At 49.2% G+C, this 9024-nt stretch overlaps 1 protein-coding gene across 1 annotated transcript in view; it reads left to right on the plus strand.

Moving 5' to 3' along the window:
• Positions 1–995: 995 nt before the first annotated feature.
• Positions 996–9024, plus strand: part of LOC106599211 (NLR family CARD domain-containing protein 3-like) — a 35936-nt gene continuing 27907 nt past the window's right edge. Inside the window, exon 1 of the mRNA XM_082971595.1 lies at positions 996–1273. The gene's annotated coding sequence lies outside the window, so the exon portion shown is untranslated. The remainder of the gene's footprint in view (positions 1274–9024) is intronic.

The following is a 9024-nucleotide window of genomic DNA, read 5'->3' on the forward strand; positions in this document are numbered from 1 at the left end:
ATGGTAGAGATACTGTAATGACCTGGCTAGATCATAAAGGGGATACTAGTTGTTGTCTGTAAATGTCTGTATATGGTAGAGATACTGTATATACTGTAATGGCCTGGCTAGATCATAAAGGGGATACTAGTTGGTGTCTGTATATGGTAGAGATACTGTATATACTGTAATGACCTGGCTAGATCATAAAGGGGATACTAGTTGGTGTCTGTATATGGTAGAGATACTGTATATACTATAATGACCTGGCTAGATCATAAAGGGGATACTAGTTGGTGTCTGTATATGGTAGAGATACTGTATATACTGTAATGACCTGGCTAGATCATAAAGGGGATACTAGTTGGTGTCTGTATATGGTAGAGATACTGTATATACTGTAATGACCTGGCTAGATCATAAAGGGGATACTAGTTGGTGTCTGTATATGGTAGAGATACTGTATATACTGTAATGACCTGGCTAGATCATAAAGGGGATACTAGTTGGTGTCTGTATATGGTAGAGATACTGTATATACTGTATTGACCTGGCTAGATCATAAAGGGGATACTAGTTGGTGTCTGTATATGGTAGAGATACTGTATATACTGTAATGACCTGGCTAGATCATAAAGGGGATAGTAGTTGGTGTCTGTATATGGTAGAGATACTGTATATACTGTAATGACCTGGCTAGATCATAAAGGGGATACTAGTTGGTGTCTGTATATGGTAGAGATACTGTATATACTGTAATGACCTGGCTAGATCATAAAGGGATACTGGTTGGTGTCTGATAGCAGGCTAGTCTTCTTTGTGTGTTCACTGTTCATAGCAGGCTAGTCTTCTTCGCAATCAACTTGTCTGAGGGAAATTGATGTGTAGAAGCTGTCCATGGTCACATTTCTGCATTTGCCCATGTAAGGCTCCACGTGACTCAAAACCACAGTCTCAGACAGTCTCAGACAGTCACCCGCTGGCCTGGTTTCATCTTTCCCCAGTCATGGAAAGACCTTGAGCAAGTTGGTTTGGACATCTGTGGCTAACCAGAACTGAAGTCACATGCACCACTATCAGTTTCTATCTGGTTTCTATTGGCCGTTCATCCATTGACGACAGAATAGCAGATTTTAATTTGATTGTGTTACTAGTTTTTGCTTAGTCGCCAGATCAATGCTGCTGCTGGAGTGGTCATGTGATTAAAACATGGACAACACGGATATTGTTGAAGAAAAATGGAACTTTGGAAATAAAGCTGCACCTCTTGAATGTTGAGAGTTATTTGATAAAGGTAAGTGTCAAGGAAACTGCAGAATCTGCTCTTTCAGATACAGTACTATATAGAAATCACAATGTTTAACCTGCAGAATCTGCTCTTTCAGATACAGTACTATATAGAAATCACAATGTTTTACCTGCAGAATCTGCTCTTTCAGATACAGTACTATATAGAAATCACAATGTTTTACCTGCAGAATCTGCTCTTTCAGATACAGTACTATATAGAAACACAATGTTTTACCTGCAGAATCTGCTCTTTCAGATACAGTATTATATAGAAATCACAATGTTTTACCTGCATGTGACTCTGAAGGAGGATTTGATAAAGAGATGCTCCTTTCACTGCATCTGTCAATTACAAGATGCTCCCATCTCTTCATGTTCAATATGACAACTGATAGGCCTAATATTGTCACTCATCAGATTATTGTAAACGTAACCTTGTCTACAGGCTAACTATTTTCATGTGTGAAATTAGTTTTGGTATAGTTTAGGAGTAGTGTCGATGGGCCAGCTGATCAGGATAACTCTTATCATGTGTGAAATTAGTTTTGGTACAGTTTAGGAGTAGTGTCGATGGGCCAGCTGATCAGGATAACTCTTATAATGTGTGAAATTAGTTTTGGTACAGTTTAGGAGTAGTGTCGATGGGCCAGCTGATCAGGATAACTCTTATCATGTGTGAAATTAGTTTTGGTATAGTTTAGGAGTAGTGTCGATGGGTCAGCTGATCAGGATAACTCTTATCATGTGTGAAATTAGTTTTGGTATAGTTTAGGAGTAGTATCGATGGGCCAGCTGATCAGGATAACTCTTATCATGTGTGAAATTAGTTGTGCTATAGTTTAGGAGTAGTGTCGATGGGCAAGCTGATCAGGATAACTCTTATCATGTGTGAAATTAGTTTTGGTACAGTTTAGGAGTAGTGTCGATGGGCCAGCTGATCAGGATAACTCTTATCATGTGTGAAATTAGTTGTGGTATAGTTTAGGAGTAGTGTCGATGGGCCAGCTGATCAGGATAACTCTTATCATGTGTGAAATTAGTTTTGGTATAGTTTAGGAGTAGTGTCGATGGGCCAGCTGATCAGGATAACTCTTATCATGTGTGAAATTAGTTTTGGTACAGTTTAGGAGTAGTGTCGATGGGCCAGCTGATCAGGATAACTCTTATCATGTGTGAAATTAGTTGTGGTATAGTTTAGGAGTAGTATCGATGGGCCAGCTGATCAGGATAACTCTTATCATGTGTGAAATTAGTTGTGCTATAGTTTAGGAGTAGTGTCGATGGGCAAGCTGATCAGGATAACTCTTATCATGTGTGAAATTAGTTTTGGTACAGTTTAGGAGTAGTGTCGATGGGCCAGCTGATCAGGATAACTCTTATCATGTGTGAAATTAGTTTTGGTACAGTTTAGGAGTAGTGTCGATGGGCCGGCTGTGAAGGTTGACTGCTATTGTTTGTTTCCCGCTCATCAACTTGGACAGAGTCCAGGACATGTTTTACATCACTCTAAAGGCCTACTGTAACTCATAGCATGTGTTCATTTCCTTACAATACATGTGATTAGTGTTAGAGTTACTGTCAATAAAACAGACCCACAACAGTTGATTTGTGGAAAGTAAAACATAAAAGAGAATATTATTAACCCACAAGGGGTGTGGTCAAATGATTTGCTGCTGATAAATAGGCATAACACAAACTCATCATTACACTATTGTCTTTCTACATTAAATCAACCCCTTCATCCTTCTTATCATTCAGTTAGGCCTCATTTGGGGACGACAGGTAACCTAGTGGTTAGAGTGGAGGGACGGCAGGTAGCCTAGTGGTTAGAGTGGAGGGACGGCAGGTAGCCTAGTGGTTAGAGTGGAGGGGCGGCAGGTAGCCTAGTGGTTAGAGTGGAGGGGGGGCAGGTAGCCTAGTGGTTAGAGTGGAGGGGGGGGCAGGTAGCCTAGTGGTTAGAGTGTAGAGGCGGCAGGTAGCCTAGTGGTTAGAGTGGAGGGGCGGCAGGTAGCCTAGTGGTTAGAGTGGAGGGGCGGCAGGTAGCCTAGTGGTTAGAGTGGAGGGGCGGCAGGTAGCCTAGTGGTTAGAGTGGAGGGGGGGCAGGTAGCCTAGTGGTTAGAGTGGAGGGGGGGGCAGGTAGCCTAGTGGTTAGAGTGTAGAGGCGGCAGGTAGCCTAGTGGTTAGAGTGGAGGGGCGGCAGGTAGCCTAGTGGTTAGAGTGTAGAGGCGGCAGGTAGCCTAGTGGTTAGAGTGGAGGGGCGGCAGGTAGCCTAGTGGTTAGAGTGTAGAGGCGGCAGGTAGCCTAGTGGTTAGAGTGGAGGGGCGGCAGGTAGCCTAGTGGTTAGAGTGGAGGGGAGGCAGGTAGCCTAGTGGTTAGAGTGTAGAGGCGGCAGGTAGCCTAGTGGTTAGAGTGGAGGGGTGGCAGGTAGCCTAGTGGTTAGAGTGGAGGGGTGGCAGGTAGCCTAGTGGTTAGAGTGTAGAGGCGGCAGGTAGCCTAGTGGTTAGAGTGGAGGGACGGCAGGTAGCCTAGTGGTTAGAGTGGAGGGGTGGCAGGTAGCCTAGTGGTTAGAGTGGAGGGGCGGCAGGTAGCCTAGTGGTTAGAGTGGAGGGGCGGCAGGTAGCCTAGTGGTTAGAGTGTAGAGGCGGCAGGTAGCCTAGTGGTTAGAGTGTAGAGGCGGCAGGTAGCCTAGTGGTTAGATTGGAGGGGCGGCAGGTAGCCTAGTGGTTAGAGTGGAGGGGCGGCAGGTAGCCTAGTGGTTAGAGTGGAGGGGCGGCAGGTAGCCTAGTGGTTAGAGTGTAGAGGAGGCAGGTAGCCTAGTGGTTAGAGTGTAGAGGCGGCAGGTAGCCTAGTGGTTAGAGTGGAGGGGTGGCAGGTAGTCTAGTGGTTAGAGTGTAGAGGCGGCAGGTAGCCTAGTGGTTAGAGTGGAGGGGCGGCAGGTAGCCTAGTGGTTAGAGTGGAGGGACGGCAGGTAGCCTAGCGGTTAGAGTGTAGAGGCGGCAGGTAGCCTAGTGGTTAGAGTGTAGGGGCGGCAGGTAGTCTAGTGGTTAGAGTGGAGGGGCGGCAGGTAGCCTAGTGGTTAGAGTGGAGGGGCGGCAGGTAGCCTAGTGGTTAGAGTGGAGGGGCGGCAGGTAGCCTAGTGGTTAGAGTGGAGGGGCGGCAGGTAGCCTAGTGGTTAGAGTGTAGAGGCGGCAGGTAGCCTAGTGGTTAGAGTGTAGAGGCGGCAGGTAGCCTAGTGGTTAGAGTGGAGGGGCGGCAGGTAGCCTAGTGGTTAGAGTGGAGGGGCGGCAGGTAGTCTAGTGGTTAGAGTGGAGGGGCGGCAGGTAGCCTAGTGGTTAGAGTGTAGAGGCGGCAGGTAGCCTAGTGGTTAGAGTGTAGAGGCGGCAGGTAGCCTAGTGGTTAGAGTGGAGCGGCGGCAGGTAGCCTAGTGGTTAGAGTGGAGGGGCGGCAGGTAGCCTAGTGGTTAGAGTGGAGGGGCGGCAGGTAGCCTAGTGGTTAGAGTGTAGAGGCGGCAGGTAGCCTAGTGGTTAGAGTGTAGAGGCGGCAGGTAGCCTAGTGGTTAGAGTGGAGGGGCGGCAGGTAGCCTAGTGGTTAGAGTGGAGGGGTGGCAGGTAGCCTAGTGGTTAGAGTGTAGAGGCGGCAGGTAGCCTAGTGGTTAGAGTGGAGGGACGGCAGGTAGCCTAGTGGTTAGAGTGGAGGGGTGGCAGGTAGCCTAGTGGTTAGAGTGGAGGGGCGGCAGGTAGCCTAGTGGTTAGAGTGGAGGGGCGGCAGGTAGCCTAGTGGTTAGAGTGTAGAGGCGGCAGGTAGCCTAGTGGTTAGAGTGTAGAGGCGGCAGGTAGCCTAGTGGTTAGATTGGAGGGGCGGCAGGTAGCCTAGTGGTTAGAGTGGAGGGGCGGCAGGTAGCCTAGTGGTTAGAGTGGAGGGGCGGCAGGTAGCCTAGTGGTTAGAGTGTAGAGGAGGCAGGTAGCCTAGTGGTTAGAGTGTAGAGGCGGCAGGTAGCCTAGTGGTTAGAGTGGAGGGGTGGCAGGTAGTCTAGTGGTTAGAGTGTAGAGGCGGCAGGTAGCCTAGTGGTTAGAGTGGAGGGGCGGCAGGTAGCCTAGTGGTTAGAGTGGAGGGACGGCAGGTAGCCTAGCGGTTAGAGTGTAGAGGCGGCAGGTAGCCTAGTGGTTAGAGTGTAGGGGCGGGCAGGTAGTCTAGTGGTTAGAGTGGAGGGGCGGCAGGTAGCCTAGTGGTTAGAGTGGAGGGGCGGCAGGTAGCCTAGTGGTTAGAGTGGAGGGGCGGCAGGTAGCCTAGTGGTTAGAGTGGAGGGGCGGCAGGTAGCCTAGTGGTTAGAGTGTAGAGGCGGCAGGTAGCCTAGTGGTTAGAGTGTAGAGGCGGCAGGTAGCCTAGTGGTTAGAGTGGAGGGGCGGCAGGTAGCCTAGTGGTTAGAGTGGAGGGGCGGCAGGTAGTCTAGTGGTTAGAGTGGAGGGGCGGCAGGTAGCCTAGTGGTTAGAGTGTAGAGGCGGCAGGTAGCCTAGTGGTTAGAGTGTAGAGGCGGCAGGTAGCCTAGTGGTTAGAGTGGAGGGGCGGCAGGTAGCCTAGTGGTTAGAGTGGAGGGGCGGCAGGTAGCCTAGTGGTTAGAGTGTAGAGGCGGCAGGTAGCCTAGTGGTTAGAGTGGAGGGACGGCAGGTAGCCTAGTGGTTAGAGTGTAGAGGTGGCAGGTAGTCTAGTGGTTAGAGTGGAGGGACTGCAGGTAGCCTAGTGGTTAGAGTGGAGGGGCAGCAGGTAGCCTAGTGGTTAGAGTGGAGGGGCGGCAGGTAGCCTAGTGGTTAGAGTGTAGAGGAGGCAGGTAGCCTAGTGGTTAGAGTGTAGAGGCGGCAGGTAGCCTAGTGGTTAGAGTGGAGGGGTGGCAGGTAGTCTAGTGGTTAGAGTGGAGGGGCGGCAGGTAGTCTAGTGGTTAGAGTGGAGGGGCGGCAGGTAGCCTAGTGGTTAGAGTGTAGAGGCGGCAGGTAGCCTAGTGGTTAGAGTGTAGAGGTGGCAGGTAGCCTAGTGGTTAGAGTGGAGGGGCGGCAGGTAGCCTAGTGGTTAGAGTGGAGGGGCGGCAGGTAGCCTAGTGGTTAGAGTGGAGGGACGGCAGGTAGCCTAGTGGTTAGAGTGGAGGGACGGCAGGTAGCCTAGTGGTTAGAGTGTAGAGGTGGCAGGTAGTCTAGTGGTTAGAGTGGAGGGACGGCAGGTAGCCTAGTGGTTAGAGTGGAGGGGCAGCAGGTAGCCTAGTGGTTAGAGTGGAGGGGCGGCAGGTAGCCTAGTGGTTAGAGTGTAGAGGAGGCAGGTAGCCTAGTGGTTAGAGTGTAGAGGCGGCAGGTAGCCTAGTGGTTAGAGTGGAGGGGTGGCAGGTAGTCTAGTGGTTAGAGTGTAGAGGCGGCAGGTAGCCTAGTGGTTAGAGTGGAGGGGCAGCAGGTAGCCTAGTGGTTAGAGTGGAGGGACGGCAGGTAGCCTGCGGTTAGAGTGTAGAGGCGGCAGGTAGCCTAGTGGTTAGAGTGTAGGGGCGGCAGGTAGCCTAGTGGTTAGAGTGGAGGGGCGGCAGGTAGCCTAGTGGTTAGAGTGGAGGGGCGGCAGGTAGCCTAGTGGTTAGAGTGGAGGGGCGGCAGGTAGCCTAGTGGTTAGAGTGTAGAGGCGGCAGGTAGCCTAGTGGTTAGAGTGTAGAGGCGGCAGGTAGCCTAGTGGTTAGAGTGGAGCGGCGGCAGGTAGCCTAGTGGTTAGAGTGGAGGGGCGGCAGGTAGCCTAGTGGTTAGAGTGGAGGGGCGGCAGGTAGCCTAGTGGTTAGAGTGTAGAGGCGGCAGGTAGCCTAGTGGTTAGAGTGTAGAGGCGGCAGGTAGCCTAGTGGTTAGAGTGGAGGGGCGGCAGGTAGCCTAGTGGTTAGAGTGGAGGGGCGGCAGGTAGCCTAGTGGTTAGAGTGGAGGGGCGGCAGGTAGCCTAGTGGTTAGAGTGTAGAGGCGGCAGGTAGCCTAGTGGTTAGAGTGTAGAGGCGGCAGGTAGCCTAGTGGTTAGATTGGAGGGGCGGCAGGTAGCCTAGTGGTTAGAGTGTAGAGGCGGCAGGTAGCCTAGTGGTTAGAGTGTAGAGGCGGCAGGTAGCCTAGTGGTTAGAGTGGAGGGGCGGCAGGTAGCCTAGTGGTTAGAGTTGAGGGGCGGCAGGTAGCCTAGTGGTTAGAGTGTAGAGGTGGCAGGTAGTCTAGTGGTTAGAGTGGAGGGGCGGCAGGTAGCCTAGTGGTTAGAGTGGAAGGGCGGCAGGTAGCCTAGTGGTTAGAGTGTAGAGGCGGCAGGTAGCCTAGTGGTTAGAGTGGAGGGGGCGGCAGGTAGCCTAGTGGTTAGAGTGTAGAGGCGGCAGGTAGCCTAGTGGTTAGAGTGTTGAGCCAGTACTTGAAAGGTTGCTGGATTGAATCCCTGAGCTGAGAAGGTAAAAATCTGTCGTTCTGCCCCTGAACAAGGCAGTTAACCCACTGTTCCTAGGCCGTCATTGAAAATAAGAATTTGTTCTTAACTGATTTGCCTAGTTAAATAAAACTTATATTATCATATAAGGTGCACAATTACGGCCCATTTATTCAGTGAGGAAAGGGAGACTCATTAGTGGCTGGCTGGGTACCAAGGTCCAACAGCACATTGTCTTGGTGGGCAGGTAGTAGGTGGGAAATAACTGGTCAAAAGGCTCTTTTTCTGTTCTTGATTTCAAAATTCGGACAAATGAGCAGTGTAAAATACAAACATTTAGGAAAAGTCAGGGATCAGGTCTGATTCTAGTGTTAAAAGTCAGGGAGCAGGACTGATTCTAGTGTTAAAAGTCAGGGAGCAGGACTGATTCTAGTGTTAAAAGTCAGGGAGCAGAACTGATTCTAGTGTTAAAAGTCAGGGAGCAGGTCTGATTCTAGTGTTAAAAGTCAGGGAGCAGGACTGATTCTAGTGTTAAAAGTCAGAGAGCAGGACTGATTCTAGTGTTAAAAGTCAGGGAGCAGAACTGATTCTAGTGTTAAAAGTCAGGGAGCAGGACTGATTCTAGTGTTAAAAGTCAGGGAGCAGGTCTGATTCTAGTGTTAAAAGTCAGGGAGCAGGTCTGATTCTAGTGTTAAAAGTCAGGGAGCAGGTCTGATTCTAGTGTTAAAAGTCAGAGAGCAGGACTGATTCTAGTGTTAAAAGTCAGGGAGCAGGACTGATTCTAGTGTTAAAAGTCAGGGAGCAGGTCTGATTCTAGTGTTAAAAGTCAGGGAGCAGGTCTGATTCTAGTGTTAAAAGTCAGGGAGCAGAACTGATTCTAGTGTTAAAAGTCAGGGAGCAGAACTGATTCTAGTGTTAAAAGGCAGGGAGCAGGACTGATTCTAGTGTTAAAAGGCAAATCCTGCACTTTTCAACCTCATATTCATCCTCTCCAGCACCAAAACAGTATATATATTTCTGAAAACAGCACCTTTCACATTTCTATGATCTGTAGTTTAAAAAAATGAGAAAAAAACTCTTTAAAAACTGTGATTTTCAAAACCTGCAATGAGTTTCTAGCCCAGTAGAGGGCATTTTATTGCTCCCCACACCACTGACAATCAAATTCTGTTTGAAACATCACTGCTTTTAAAATGATTCAACTTTTGATGATGTCATCAGATAGAACTTTTTAACTTCATATTTTTTCTACAAAACTTAGAAATGCACCATTTTCACATCTGATTTTATTTTATTTTTACGGCTGCATTTGTACCTTTTAAAAGTATTTTGTTTAAATATAATTTGCCT

The sequence above is a fragment of the Salmo salar genome, unplaced genomic scaffold (assembly GCF_965601325.2).
Source record: "Salmo salar unplaced genomic scaffold, fSalSal1 ptg000357l, whole genome shotgun sequence".
Taxonomy (NCBI): Eukaryota; Metazoa; Chordata; class Actinopteri; order Salmoniformes; family Salmonidae; genus Salmo; species Salmo salar.